The 16,448-nt window shown below is 39.1% G+C and overlaps 1 protein-coding gene across 1 annotated transcript in view; it reads right to left on the bottom strand.

The window, feature by feature from the left end:
- LOC141899542 (methionine synthase-like) overlaps positions 1 to 7,346 on the bottom strand; it is a 93,070-nt gene extending 85,724 nt beyond the window's left edge. Inside the window, exon 1 of the mRNA XM_074785922.1 lies at positions 7,143 to 7,346. The gene's annotated coding sequence lies outside the window, so the exon portion shown is untranslated. The remainder of the gene's footprint in view (positions 1 to 7,142) is intronic.
- Between the last annotated feature and the right edge of the window lie 9,102 nt (positions 7,347 to 16,448).

The raw sequence follows: 16,448 nt of genomic DNA, 5'->3' as shown, positions 1-16,448 counted from the left end.
TAGTATATCTGGATTTAAAATATAAAAAGGTTTTTGGTCACTGGAAGGTAGACGGCCGACTTTTGAAAAATTTCAAAATTTTTATCTCAGTCTACATGTATATTTTAGCTAAACCCTAAACCTAACCCTTTTTTTACCTTAGAGATATGCAAATGTAGTTTGTGCTTAACCAGCCAGCCAGCCAACCAACCAATAAAGCCATTTGAAATGTGCAAAATTGTTTTAGCCCAAAAGCTGTTTAATGTCTTCTAACCAGTTGCCATATCTTGCCATTGTTTCGGAAGTCATCTGTAGAATTCTGTTCCCGAATAAAGTAAAGGACAGGAGGTGAAATTAATACCAGGTCACTTAATTGGTTCACTTCTCGAAAATGTTTGTATGATTTCATTTGATCGTGGGTAAGAAGAATGAATTCACCAAATCCAGAGTTTACGCGAGGAAATTCATTCTCACTGATATCAGAGAAAAGGATCAAATCACTTTTATCTGAAGACTGAGAGCTACAATGTTTCAGATCACTTTTATCTGAAGACTGAGAACTACAATGTTTCAGATCACTTTTATCTGAAGACTGAGAACTACAATGTTTCAGATCACTTTTATCTGAAGACTGAGAACTACACGGCTTCAAATCACTTTTATCTGAAGACTGAGAACTACACGGTTTCGAATCACTTTTATCCATTGACTGATGACGACTGTCCAAAGACTGAGAACTACTTTCATCATGATCAGTTTTGTTAGATTTCAGACCAATATATAGTCGAATTTCCCCATCAACATTTTGTACATACTTTTCCAACGTGAAATCCTTTGGTAGTTCCTTTCCACGTGAATTAAGTAAACATATAATGCAATCATATAGATCACCTTCATTTTCTGTTAGCAACTTGTTACACATAATTTCTTTGATCTCATTCTTGTTCACATGCCTTAATACATCTACTTTCATCGACGAACCCCTTTCAGGTTTGTATATTTTCAGTTTTTTATCGTAATTTTGAATTCCGATTTTGATTTTCAGTGTTTAGTCTTTCCTTTTAGTCTCTACTTTGGCTTTCTTTGATACCTACAAATAGTACATGTACCAATACCAATTATTTAAAATAAAAAACTGATACTTAACATACATGTAAAGCTGCACCATCCTCCCCTGGCAGGAATTTGAAGATCTAATGGCATTACTAGTCAGTCTTGACACAAACACCAGCCACACTAGACCGGATGCGCTAGTACATGCGCAGCTTTGCCACACGAAAACTTGCGGCGCCAATCCTCTTTGATTAACACTCTTGTATCATCACAACATCATGTAACAAAGCCCATTTTCAACTTCACATTATTACATTGACCTATCCCAGGCCGAAAAGCAAAATTACTTACGCTTTCTAGTCTCGCTTTCCTTATTTCTTCCAGTTTAACCTTAATATTGTGCTGATCCATATCTAGAGATAAATTAAAAGAGAATAATAGCATTAACCATGATGTATGCTGTTACTTATGCGAAGTTGTTGGCAGATCTACTGCATCTAGTCCTCTACACAAGAAAAAAAGACTTGGCTTCACTAAACTTAGATTCAATTAAACTTACTACACGTATTAACATTTGTCATACAAAGCTGAGCTGTATTTTTCACTGGAGGTGGTACCTCAGGATGGACCGCAACTATTTCAGTCATCTTCTCAAGATCCCTTACTACATCATCATCTGCGACCTCAGTTGAATCTTCAAATAACACAACCTTTTTTTTTGGGGGGGGGGGGGTGAAGGCAGTCTCTCCATAGCTACCAAAGATAAAAACCAGTGCAAATATAAATATGTTGATCCTCTGTTGTTGTTTCTTGTAAAGTGGATGGTATGAAGGATCATTTTTAGCCTGTTTCTGTTATTAAATTCTGTCTTCATAGGTGCAAATATATTGTTTAAAAAGATTCTATGGTATTCTATAACATACTGTTTTTGCCTGAAAGTGGCTGGCTATGTAGATCATTCCTTCGGTAAGTCTCTAAATTGCACTAGCCTAAGCAGGCTTCCTTTCGAACATGTACATGTCGTCGTCGTGGAAAGAAATTAGGCCTTAACTAGAGGCTAGAGAAGTCAACTCAACATTATTCTTTGAAACAGTTTAATAAGTTACCTACCTTTAACTTTCAATTCTGCCATATCTCCCGCAGACACTAACACTTCACTGCTTGGGTTCGTGCCGCTGATTAAATTTATTAGAACCATGATCATGCATTAAACTGAGTGGTGATCAAATCAAATCGCATTACCGGTACGCGGAATCTTATGTAACCACAACCTGAGTTACATATGAACTTGACATGTAGCAACTGACACCGAGTAGCTCCCACTCTGTGCGCGTAGCACACAATCCGGAGCACTCCTCCTGGGAAACATATCAGTCATGTGATTTCACAAAATGGTGGCAGTTTGGATGATTAGTTGATTAGTTCTGGTTAAAGATGTCAACTTTTTACCGTGATATTGGGGAGATTCACGCTCAGCTTGAACTGTGTAGTGGTTTATGTTGTGCTGAAAAATACAAGAGTGAGCGCTACCATTTCCCACTTTGTCCATTCACTAAGTTCAAATCGAATAAGATTTCACATGTTCAAAAAAAGTCATATTTTGAGCAGTCACTGGAAGTCACGCATCCAGATTCCAAGAAGGCGTGTCGATGATAATGTTGACGATGGTATCCCTTCAGCCCGGTAAATTTCTCCTAATATTGGGCCCTGTCTCTGTATTTCTCTGTCCCTATATTAGCCCTGTGTAGATCCCCGCGGCCCCAGCCAGTCTCTATGCTATATATAGGCCCTGTGTAACTACTGGCACCCAGTCCCTGTATTAGGTCCTGTGTAACTGACACCCAGTCCCTATATTAGGCCCTGTGTAACTGGCACCCAGTCCTTATATTAGGCCCTGTGTAACTCACACCCAGTCCCTATATTAGGCCCTGTGTAACTGGCACCCAGTCCTTATATTAGGCCCTGTGTAGCTGACACCCAGTCCTTATGTTAGGTCCTGTGTAGCTGACACCCAGTCCTTATATTAGGTCCTGTGTAGCTGACACCCAGTCCCTATATAAGGTCCTGTGTAGCTGACACCCAGTCCCTATATTAGGCCCTGTGTAACTGACACCCAGTCCTTATATTAGGTCCTGTGTAGCTGACACCCAGTCCTTATATTAGGTCCTGTGTAGCTGACACCCAGTCCCTATATTAGGTCCTGTGTAGCTGACAACCAGTCCCTATATTAGGCCCTGTGTAACTGGCACCCAGTCCCTATATTAGGTCCTGTGTAGCTGACACCCAGTCCTTATGTTAGGTCCTGTGTAGCTGACACCCAGTCCTTATATAAGGTCCTGTGTAACTGACACCCAGTCCCTATATTAGGCCCTGTGTAACTGGCACCCAGTCCTTATATTAGGCCCTGTGTAGCTGACACCCAGTCCTTATATTAGGTCCTGTGTAGCTGACACCCAGTCTTTATATTAGGTCCTGTGTAACTGACACCCAGTCCCTATATTAGGCCCTGTGTAACTGGCACCCAGTCCTTATATTAGGCCCTGTGTAGCTGACACCCAGTCCTTATGTTAGGTCCTGTGTAGCTGACACCCAGTCCTTATATTAGGTCCTGTGTAGCTGACACCCAGTCCCTATATAAGGTCCTGTGTAGCTGACACCCAGTCCCTATATAAGGTCCTGTGTAACTGACACCCAGTCCTTATGTTAGGTCCTGTGTAGCTGACACCCAGTCTTTATATTAGGTCCTGTGTAACTGACACCCAGTCCCTATATTAGGCCCTGTGTAACTGGCACCCAGTCCTTATATTAGGCCCTGTGTAGCTGACACCCAGTCCTTATGTTAGGTCCTGTGTAGCTGACATCCAGTCCTTATCTTAGGTACTGTGTAGCTGACACCCAGTCCCTATATAAGGTCCTGTGTAGCTGACACCCAGTCCCTATATAAGGTCCTGTGTAACTGACACCCAGTCCTTATGTTAGGTCCTGTGTAGCTGACACCCAGTCCTTATATTAGGTCCTGTGTAACTGACACCCAGTCCCTATATTAGGCCCTGTGTAACTGGCACCCAGTCCTTATATTAGGCCCTGTGTAGCTGACACCCAGTCCTTATGTTAGGTCCTGTGTAGCTGACACCCAGTCTTTATATTAGGTCCTGTGTAACTGACACCCAGTCCCTATATTAGGCCCTGTGTAACTGGCACCCAGTCCTTATATTAGGCCCTGTGTAGCTGACACCCAGTCCTTATGTTAGGTCCTGTGTAGCTGACACCCAGTCCTTATATTAGGTCCTGTGTAGCTGACACCCAGTCCCTATATAAGGTCCTGTGTAGCTGACACCCAGTCCCTATATAAGGTCCTGTGTAACTGACACCCAGTCCTTATGTTAGGTCCTGTGTAGCTGACACCCAGTCCTTATATTAGGTCCTGTGTAACTGACACCCAGTCCCTATATTAGGCCCTGTGTAACTGGCACCCAGTCCCTATATTAGGTCCTGTGTAACTGACACCCAGTCCCTATATTAGGCCCTGTGTAACTGGCACCCAGTCCTTATATTAGGCCCTGTGTAGCTGACACCCAGTCCTTATGTTAGGTCCTGTGTAGCTGACACCCAGTCCTTATATTAGGTCCTGTGTAGCTGACACCCAGTCCCTATATAAGGTCCTGTGTAGCTGACACCCAGTCCTTATATTAGGTCCTGTGTAACTGACACCCAGTCCCTATATTAGGCCCTGTGTAACTGACACCCAGTCCCTATATTAGGCCCTGTGTAACTGGCACCCAGTCCTTATATTAGGCCCTGTGTAGCTGACACCCAGTCCTTATGTTAGGTCCTGTGTAGCTGACACCCAGTCCTTATATTAGGTCCTGTGTAGCTGACACCCAGTCCCTATATAAGGTCCTGTGTAACTGACACCCAGTCCCTATATTAGGTCCTGTGTAGCTGACACCCAGTCCTTATATTAGGTCCTGTGTAGCTGACACCCAGTCCTTATATTAGGTCCTGTGTAGCTCACACCCAGTCCCTATATTAGGTCCTGTGTAGCTGACACCCAGTCCCTATATTAGGCCCTGGGTAACTGGCACCCAGTCCCTATATTAGGTCCTGTGTAGCTGACACCCAGTCCCTATATTAGGCCCTGTGTAACTGACACCCAGTCCCTGTATAAGGTCCTGTGTAGCTGACACCCAGTCCCTATATTAGGCCCTGTGTAACTGACACCCAGTCCCTGTATAAGGTCCTGTGTAGCTGACACCCAGTCCCTATATTAGGCCCTGTGTAACTGACACCCAGTCCCTGTATAAGGTCCTGTGTAGCTGACACCAGTCCTTATGTTAGGTCCTGTGTAGCTGACACCCAGTCCCTATATTTGCATTGCGTTATTCGTGGTATGAAATGTAAGCGCAATGTTATTGGGAAAGAATATGGTAGTCGCCATGAACAACGCACCCAGTCATACTTTTCAGCAGAATGTATTTCTAAGATTTAGTTATAACGATATGCTTTGGAGTTTATTTCCTTTCTTTGGTAGGTTCAGTATAAAATGTACAAATAAAGATCCTTTATATAGAAATATATTTGAGCGTTTTTTGTTTCATTTTCTGTTGTGCATTATTCTTTCTTACAAAACTTTCAAAACTAATTTTTGCCTACATGCAGGAAGTGTGAATCATCCCTTATGAAACCTTTTCTTTTTAGTTCAAACATCTTTTTAATCCGGTCCTACTAAAAAGATTCAAGATCAAACATTAATATTATTCCGATTTAAGTATAGAGAAATTCTGATTATCAAACTCAATGATCTTTAGAGAGGGTTGCATGTAACACCGAAGACTAATTAGTGTGACTTTAAACATTCATTACAATTAATTCCAAAAAAGAGATTAAACGTAACACCATTTAGATTTAAAAGTATAACTGAAGGACCATCTGGTAGTATTAGACTCTCCCTTAATCCGAACCTCAAAATAGGAAATTACAATGATACTCGATTCAGATTTTTCTGACTGTAGTCACGGATGCACTTCATGCTTTGATTTTCGGGCTGCAAAACGATTTTCATTTTGATTTTTTGATTGTTTGGAAATCTTTTAGATAATCCACCTATTAAAATCGAACAGGTTTAAAGAATCATTTCATAAACTTGAGCCACTGATCACAGCCGGAATTTATATATGTATCTGAAAGTACCGATTGTGTTTAGTAGTAACATATTCTGAGATTTGAACCTAGTAGCATTACTTTGCCTAAAACTGTGCTATTGTAGCCACCTGTGGCAAGAGAGGTACTACTCGGTGTCAGTTACCACACAGTGTGGCAGCTACTCGGTGTCAGTTGCTACATGGTGAGTGGATATACTGTTGCACAACCTTGACGTCGCGCGATGAAATAACCCGAAATGCAGCGCGGTAAGTCGTAAAACGTAGTTGTATAAGACCTTGACCTCGCGCGACATACGAAATGCAGGGAGCTCAAATGGTAAATCGTTAACGTAACTCGTAATTCGTAAAACGTAAAACGTTATTCGTAATGTCGTTTCAGGGCTTCCATAGTTTTAGTCCTTCTCACTAAATCCGAACATTCTCCAGGATTACCGTCTAATCAGGGGTCTGTCCTTTGTGTCTAAGGTACTCGAGCGTGTGGTGGCGCCTCCGCGACTACATGGACCGCCACTGCATGCCAACTGGCTTCAATCCGTGTATGAACCACTTCAGCATTGAGGTTCACCAAGAATCTTAGTGTCTGATGTACCACATGTTGGTTACACTAGGATCGTAGATCACTGGTGGAGACAACCACTGCCAGTGCTGGGTGAACATTGAGGCAGCTTTATTGAGAGTGCAGAACGACATTCGTGGTCTTATTGGTGCAAGCAATGGAGCAGTGTTCTCGTTTAAGCGCTGCCTTTGATACGGTCGTATCAGGCATTACTTAGGCATAGGTGGCACCGTACTTGAATGGTTTAAATTTTATTTGACCATTGGCATTAGGTCATTCAGAGTTAAGATAGATATAGACGGAAATCTGAGCCGCACAGTTTTAAATATTGGGTGCCGCACAAGGCTCACTACTGGGACCTTACTGTTTCTTATATATGTACTGCCACTCACCTTCACCCGTCAAGGGTTTCGAACCCACTACGCTAAAGCTGTTCGCCGAACCCCTTGACCTCACGAGTCGTTGGAGTCGGTACTAGCCGACCAGGATCCGATGGTACCAATAACAGCGCTTGTAACAAACGACTTTAGGCTTCTATTGGTTTTCCCGTTAAATGGACCAATCAGCGAACGTTTTACTGAACAAGGAAGTATTTCGCTAAAATCGTTACATGACGTCATGCGCAATAGCGCCAGTAATGAAATCACGCTTCGTGAGGCCGGGGGCTGGTGGAAGCGAGTTCGGGAGTGATACCGGACCCCTGGCAAGCGAGGATGACTGCCACTTGGCAACATCATTAACTCATTTGGACTAAACAGACACGGCTTTGCTGATGACAATCAGGTCTTCAAACTTCTCAAATCCATCCAAATTAAATCTGTTCTGGAATAAATGCTCAGATTCACAATGTTGAACATTTTAGGGAATGTCACTATGGGGCCTCAATGAGTGAGGGCGGAGAGGAATGACGTCACACCGGAAATGACGTTCAAATGGCGGGAAAATTATTTTTTTCCGTCAAATCAAAATAAAACAAATCCAAATTAAATTATTGTTAAATCCAAATTTATTTATTGGTATGATAAAATACAAATGTATTTATTAGATCGATTACGAGATCCTATGCGTGTGTGTGTGGAGGGGATGTGAGGGGTAAAATCCTAGATGGCGCTTTCTATTCCAAGAAATCCGGAGTACGGGTAAATTCGCGACAAAGAAACCAGATATTAAAAAACAAATAAAAACATTTTATACTATGGAATACCTCAAGGGCCATACGACTTACGAGTTACGTTTTACGAGTTACGTTTTACGAGTTACGATTTACGTTTTACGAGTTACTTACACATTTCCTTGAATATTCGTTACGACTTCCGTTTTATGAGTTACGAATTACAACTTAAATACGTTTAACGAATTACGAGTTACGATTTACGAGTTAAGTGTTGGAGTTTCGGTTCGCAAGAGTTCAAGGACAGTGGCCACGTGGTAGGCATTTCACTGTGTGGGTGTAATTATTAGACGAATAACTGTAACGATGATGGATGGCTGTATGCAGCCCAGTGTTTTCAAAAAATAAATACATTTTTTCTAAATTGATGAATCTTGTTCTAATTATCAAAATCATTTCCAGCTAAGATCTATTGAAATATCGTCTATTAAAACCATCGTGCACGTAACGGGGCAGTCATCAGTCAGTGTGAAATGTATTGTCAGAATTTAATAGATTTTGCCAGGTTCGCACAGCAGATAGCCAACGCGCAGATTTTCTGCCCTGTAATATAGACCACTGCAGTCGAGATTGATTCACTATGTACAATAAATTACTCTTATTATGCTGTTTGAAATGACAATTCGACTTCATTTTGAAACCCGTTCTTTGAATTACGCGCTTCGGATATCCGAAGCCAATTAGTGAAAAACGTGTAATTCGTAAAACGTAAGTCGTAAATCGTAACGTATTATAGGAAATGTAATAGTAACTCGTAAAACGTAAATCGTAACTCGTAAAACGTAACTCGTAAGTCGTATGGCCCTTGAGGTATTCCATATTATTCACCGTTAGAATTTACAGTTAAAACAAGGTTTAAATCCGAAGTGAATATAAGAGCCGCAGAGGTCCGTCTATGGTTTAGTTATCTCCAAAAACATACTTAACACGTGTTTACGCCACAAAATCAAGTTATGCAGTTATAACAAAAAGTTTTCTTCATATCCTTCATACGCTTTGAGTTCTGCCAACATGTCCGACATATAGTTTTGCCGCAACAAATCCTCCTGTCCGCGGCATAAATAGCTGTCTTTTTCGCGATTTGTCGTATAATCCTAAAATGCGCCACGCAATCCTCGATAGGACATTCGAAATTATGATGAACGCTTAACCACCGAGTGTTCACCAACCAACAATCTTCGCAAATCGGTTTCCCACAGCAGGTCGTTTCTCGAAAACTACCGTATGTAATTGTCGTTTTACAATATTTGCAAATAGCAAATCCGGTAGACCAGTCGATATCTTCAAAGTCGACATGTTCCGCGGTGGTTGATTTTTTAAGGAAAATGTTTTCAACGGTAAAAAGATTCGCCAGACATTTTCGTAAATTATGGCTCGTGAGTGAGCGAGCGGTTAAATTGGGCTCAATATTACGTATTCATTTACACAAGCGCGCGCGTGTGTGCGTGTGTGTGAGTAATTGGAAAAGTAGGTTTTCAGATCAGAGGCCGAGGGTCGAAACATCACTCATCACATACTGCGACATTTTTCATGTTTATCGCACATTGCAATTTACAAATTGAATTTGTCTATATTCAATGCATTTTATTGTTGGACCTAGTAAATTTACATACAAAATCATTAAAGTTTTTCCAATATTATGTCACCAACACATCGACTACAAGAAGATGTTTATGGCGAAAATAGTAGTAGTATTAATGCAGAAGAGCCGACCGGCCATTTTCAGGTTCGAGCTTGCAATCAGCTATTTTCCGTATTGCGTTCGTTCTCTCACTTTCTATAAGCGATAGTTTAATGGGATATCTTCCTTTTTCAGCGCCATCCTTTGCTTGGTAATTTAAAGAATCTTGTAATCGAATGAACCTTCTGGTCGTAACATAATGTTTACGGTTAAGTTTGAATACGACGACTGAATTAACAGGAAGACTGTTAATGTTAGGTAAATTTTTTATGCGGAGGAGGAATTTCATCTTTGTCATTACTCGATAACAATTCGCATTTTCAGTTCGATCGGTCGTTGTAATTTCGATTATTATATTGACAATGTCATGTTCCACAGCCACTACTAAGTTACAGATGCACAGTCACCGTCGTGTAGACGCGTGTACGTATTTGAAATTTACAGTAAACAGTGCAATACCGCTGTCCCGTGTGTCCCCCCTCCCAGCCAGTAATAGTTACCGGTAGGTTCGCTAACGGTTTGTCGCGTTGAGTTAGGTAGCCACCTTTGCGATCTTTTACTTTTACTCGGTTGTGTTGGTTAAGCTGTGAACCGATACGTTGTATATTTTATGGTGGGCGATAACCACTAAAATATAGCATTACTTTGAAAGATAACAAAAAGATGATGAAATGATAGTGAAAAGATGATGAAAAGATAGTGAAATGATGATAAAATTACTAAAGACACCCGGTGATAAAAAGATGGAACGATGGAAAGGTGAAACAATGAAAAGGTAAAAAGATGAACAAGTGAAAGGATCCCAAGGGTGTACTCTTTTATGACCTCCGAAGTCTCCATCTGAAATCTCTGGTTGGCTCGACACAAACTCGGAATCACACCACCTCGACAGAAAGGAGGTTTTTGACTCTCCAAAAAGTCACGTGACCAATAAAAGAGTACAATTGGAGGCAAACGGATTCTCCTATCTGATAGAGTACACCCTAAGTGAAACGATGAAATGAAATTGAATTGTTGATCACACGCTGTTACTTTTTAAAAACTTTCTACAATGTAATAATATTTACACTGTATCGTATCTAATCAAGCAATTCAATTCATTCATTATTAACACAAAATTTCACAATGAAACATTTACTTTCAAGTTTTTTAAAAATTCTTTTAATTTTCTTTTACTTTCATTGGGTGCTTGCGTTAGCAGCCATTTGTAAAATCTCTGTATGAACATTTATATTTTTCAGTTTAAATATCTAAAACTTAAAAAGCGCTTTTATGTAGAATAAATTCTGAATTGAATCGAAGACTGGTTCCCTGTCTTTTCAAAGAGCCTGGTAGCCTATGGTGGCAATAAACTTTATCGGATGATCGTAGTGGATTTCATTTGAAGGAAATGTAACTTAATCTTGCTTAATGTCTATATTATTTTAAAAAGAAAAATCGTGGCACTTATCTATTTTCGTGTTCGCTACTCTTCACCTGAAGTCACTCGAGTTAGTCACGTTTTTTCTTTCAGCTGTAAATTTTTCTCTACAAAATCATTTCCACGTAATCTAGCAATTACAACATGATGATAGATTCTGCTAAGACACTGCAATATTCAGATAACAACTATCCAAAAGCTTGCACTAACTTGGTCCGCGTCTACAATAAAACCATTCTGATCCCCAGTCCCCGTGTCTAACATTTTATGTAACGATGTAAGACAACACCGATCTCTTAGCTCTTTAACAAGTAATCAGTTCAAAGTTTGATGAATTCTACTACAGAAATACAAAACCACCTAGCAAGCTTTCAGTTCAACCATATGTCAGCGAGCCCATTTTTAGAATTTCTTTCTTGTCATAAACTTCGAATCCCGTAAAAATATTGATTTTTTTACGCTGGTTCATCTTAAAAGCGGCGTTATTAGGTTAAAATCCCGAAAATTACTGCTTGTTTTTCAAGCGTTACAACTTTGATGACGCTGGTTTATTGTTTGCTGAGTAAAAAAAGTTATAGCATCCCGAATATGAAATAATGAACTTTAATAGTCATCTGGTTTACTTGTACGTATGTGCTAGGTTCGAATCCCGAATGAGTAATAGAGAAATACATTCATTCTTTAATACCGATTTATATATCTTAGATTTTCAGCTTTCATCAAGACCATTTGAACACCTCTCATCGCCAAAAATACAAATGATCCTTTAAGTGACCAAATAAACTGCACCTTCGCGTTGCGAAAGTTCACGCAGGTTCATTTCTTGATCTTAAAATAGGGATAGTCCCTGTTGTTTATTTGGTTTGTAAATTTCGTTAGATTTTTTGATTGAGTGTCCCTTACAGACCCACCACACCTGCCGGGAGCGAAACAGGGGGTTTGATTTTGAAATCGGAAATCGAAGTACAGATATAGTTGTTTGCTCGGCGGTCTAATTTACAGAATTTTCTTTTTTAAATCGAAGTACATAATTGGAAATTCGATTCCGGTTCATTCAAACAATCTTCCAAGCAGTCTGAAACGGCAAGCGACTGATTGGGGTGAATTTTTCTGGCTGCCTAATTTAATACATCAAGATTTTGGAAATAGCTAATTTACAAGGGTGAAGATCATTTTGTCCATTATTATATTTTTTGGTCGTTTTCTACGTGTAAATAGTCCGATAGTTTATTGTGGTTTTTTTTTTCTCGGGTAGATGTTGATGTAGAAGTCCTCTAAGTTGATTGTTCCGCGTGTTGACTAGATAGAAAGGAAGCACATTTCGAAACGCAAATTTTCCAGACGAGAGTATGGTCCTTGGGTATCCGAAGTGTAGTTTATGACATCGACGGTGCAGCTCCGATGAGGATGGGTTTCTCCGTCAAGGGGAGCGCAATCGGTACTTCACATCTGGTGCTGAGTTTGCCTAAAAAGAAAAGTTTTTACACGGGAGCAGTTTTGTGTTTCTAATATACAGTGCATAGGTAGGTCTGTGGATGCGTCGCAATCAAACGGACAGTGCTATGCGCATTGATGGACCGTCAGTAAGAAAGCGGCACAGGCACGTGAATATTGAATACATATTTGTACACTTACGAATATACAGTCTTCATCGGGTTTTATTTCCATTGTCACGATTAGGTTTTTGGTAGTTTTTAATGAGACTGATGTCAAGAGGCAACTTTCCAGCCACCACCACGCGCAAATAGACTGAGCTTGCTATACTGAAGCCAAAAAGGAGGCAGCTTTCCAGCTATCGCGGCAATGAGACTGAGTTTACAGTCAAAACATCAGAAACAGTAAACTTACTGTAATGCGCATGTGGTGAAATAAAGCAAAAGTGGTCAGACAGTTCTATGCGTATTGATAGACCGTCGTTCCGGTTCGATCCATATCAGAACATACCTCAAGTGTCAAAATCGGGGTATGTAGGTGTAATTAATAAAAGAAAATGGCGATGGGTTTAATTAATAGACTACGCTAATGGTATCGATTGTGATTCTGTTTACTGCATTCAGTCCGCTTGCGTCCAGATGTATAAGTATATTGTTAAGACTCCAAATATGAAGGTTTTGTTGAAGCATGATTTCTTGGTTTAGGCGATCTATTAGTGAGTTTTTGAAATAAATTATAGTGTTGATGCGGCTAGAGCCTTGTTCTAGATTGTAATGATTTTTGTACAAAATGGATTGTGCGAGAAACAAAAGATAGTTCGCGAGTGTGCGTTTGAAGAAGTCTCTTTCTATTGTTTTAGTAATTCCTGTGTAGACGATGTCTTGAGTGATGTTTATAGGTGCGTTTAGTATGCGTTGAAAGATTGGTTGTATACGTGAATATAATTGCTGTGCTTCTGTGCATGAATATACTACATGGTCATTCGTTGCCGCGCGTCCACAAATTTATAATTTGGATCAGTTTTAATTTTCCGTACTAATTTTGAAGCTGTTGCAAGAGTATTATGTAGTAATTTCCAATGAATATCACTAAATCGTCTATCGATATGTTTATTATAAACTTCATTCCAAATTTCCGGCCAATTCAGATCAGTATTTAAAAGTTCAGTAATTTTGGTTTGCCCAATCGGTGTGATTTGATGGAGATTTTTTAATAATAGTATTCTATAAATTTGGGATGATGAAAGTTTTCCTATAGTACAGTCTATATTATCAAATTGCACATAGATTTTTGGTAATTCACCAGGATCTAAATTTTGGTCAGATAGAATTAGTTTCCAATGTTGCGGAATCGCATTGTATATACATGTGTGGTTTAATCTATTTGTTAATGGTGTTTCGTTAAATGCTTTGTAGTTGCCTCTAGTTTTCCAAGATCCTAACCACATACACTCAGTTTTGTCTTTATTAATTTTTGCACCCGATGCTCGTTCAAATAAAGTTAAAGTTGTAAAGGCTTGATTCAATGATTCTAAGTCGGTTAGACATAGTGTAGTGTCATCTGCGTATTGTATGATTTCTGTGTCGTCTGGTAATTTCACTCCTTTAATGTTGTTATTTTCGCGTATTTTAATTGCTAATGGTTCCGCTGCTATTATGTAGAGTATTGCACTCATGGGACACCCCTGTCTTACGCCTCTTTCTAAAGTGAATGGTTGAGTTAAGAAGCCGTTACTTTTGATTCTAGATTTTGGATTTGAATAGCAAGTTTTGATGTATCGAATTAGATTTTCTCCAAAACCGAAAGATTCTAAAGTTTTGAACATATATTGCCAGTCAACGCGATCGAAAGCTTTCATTTGATCGATTGTTACTAAAAATGCTTCTAAATTATCATTATTAACGTAATCAATTAAGTCTCTAATTATATGGCCATTGTCTTGGATTCGACGTCCCTTTACACTACATGTCTGATCTGGGTGTATTATGTCTGTTAGGCAGTTAATTAATCTGTTAGCGAGAACTTTTGTGAATATTTTGTAATCTGTACATAGTAACGAGATTGGTCTCCAATTTTTCAAATCTGTTTTGTCATTTTTCTTATGAATTAATGATATAATACCAGTTTGCATTGATTTAGAAAGTCTATTTTCTTGTATACACGCATGTATTAATTGTAGGAAGTCATTTCGGAGAGTATGCCAAAATATTCTGTAAAATTCAACAGGTAGTCCGTCTATACCAGGGGACTTATTATTTTGAAAAGATTTTACTGAATTTGTTAATTCGTCCATATCTATTTCGGAGTCATGCTGAAGTTTCTCTTGATTAGAGATTTGAGGTAAATTAGTCAGGAATATATTTTGGGTTTCTAAATCCGTTTCTTCTTTTCGATATAAGTCTTTATAGAATTTGAGTTGAATTTTTTCAATGTCTTTTTGTCCGGTTTTAATTTCACCTAGATTATTTTTGAGAGTCAAGATGTGATTCTTTTTAGCGCGTTGTTTTTCATAATTCGCAAAGAAAGTACTTGTTTTCTCTCCGAATTCTCTCCACAGAATCTTAGATCTAATCATAGCACTTTTTGCTTTTTCAATTTCGAAATAACGAATACGCTTGGTGAGATATTCAATTTGATTTTGGTTAGTGTTTACTCCTATATCAGAAAGTTTTTCGAGAATGAATAATTCAGATTCTAATGATTCCTTAAGATTGTTTTTAATTCTCCGGAGTTCCGATGCAAATTTTATAGATCTTTGTTTTATCTGAGTTTTGCCCTCTTCCCACCATTCAATAATTGAGTCATAAAACTGTTTGTGATTTTGCCACTGTGCCCAAAAGTCTGTTATCATAGTGATGTAATTAGGGTTTTTAAGTAGTTCTTTGTTGAGATGCCAGTATCCCTTGCCACGTTTGACTTGAGAAGTGTTTATTGTCAATTCGACGATCTTGTGATCGGAATGAATAGAGTTGACGTGTTTCACCTGTTCTATGTCTGATTGTAAAGTGTCTGACACATAGAATCGATCTATTCTTGTTTTAATGACATTGTTATTGCGTTTTGCTACTCTAGAGAAAGCTGTTGTGTCTGGGTTTTTAAGTCTGTAAGCGTCTGCTAATCTGTTTTGTTGACATAAATTGGCTAATTGTTCGGAGCCACTTCGTATTGAAGAATTGACGGATGTTGAATCACGATCTATGGGACTTTCTATACAATTAAAGTCCCCTGCTATTATTGTACGCTCATTAGGGTTGAGATTAAGATAATTACTGATATTGCTTAGGAAAATTTTCCTATCACGTTCCTCATTTGGGGCATATACGTTTACGATATTGTAAATTTCGCTGAACAAGGATATTTTCAAGGATATCAATCTCCCTTGTCTGTCTATAGTCTTATCTAAAATTGTATATTCTAAAGATTTTCGAATACCTATGGTTACTCCACATTTCCTTTCGTTTATAATATTATATATAATCTCAAAATCTTTCCTCAAGGGCTTAAATATTTTTTGAATTTCATAATCATTCGATATGTGAGTTTCTTGAAGTAAAAATATATCATAGTTTTTAAGTCTTTCAAAAATGCCAAAAATTCGAGCATTCGAGTAAACTAAGCCGTTGCAATTTAGTGATAGTAATCTTATACATTCTAAAGTATCCGCCATTGTATGTCCTTTTTTTACCTACATAATTAGTGAAAATTCTACATCACCTTAATTTGATCTTTTAGTCTTTGGTTTTGGTTGACTTTTTGGCTGACTCTTTGGTTGACTCTTTTTCTGTGGTCGGACTGGTGCGGGTAGTGCAGTGCTTGAATTTGTTGGCTTTGCAGCAGTTTCTCTCGCATCGTCCGTGTCAGATTCTTCGTCTTCAGTTTGGGCTGGCTTCTCCAGGTCGATTATCGGGGACTTCTCATCTTCCGAAGGCGCCTTTGACTTGTGCGACTTCTTCGGCGTTTGAGAAAGTTCAGTTGGAGATGATGGCCTCTTT

Source organism: Tubulanus polymorphus, chromosome 1 (assembly GCF_964204645.1).
Source record: "Tubulanus polymorphus chromosome 1, tnTubPoly1.2, whole genome shotgun sequence".
Taxonomy (NCBI): domain Eukaryota; kingdom Metazoa; phylum Nemertea; class Palaeonemertea; order Tubulaniformes; family Tubulanidae; genus Tubulanus; species Tubulanus polymorphus.
Note: the sequence above shows the minus strand (reverse complement) of the source record. Positions and strands in the feature narration are given on the sequence as shown.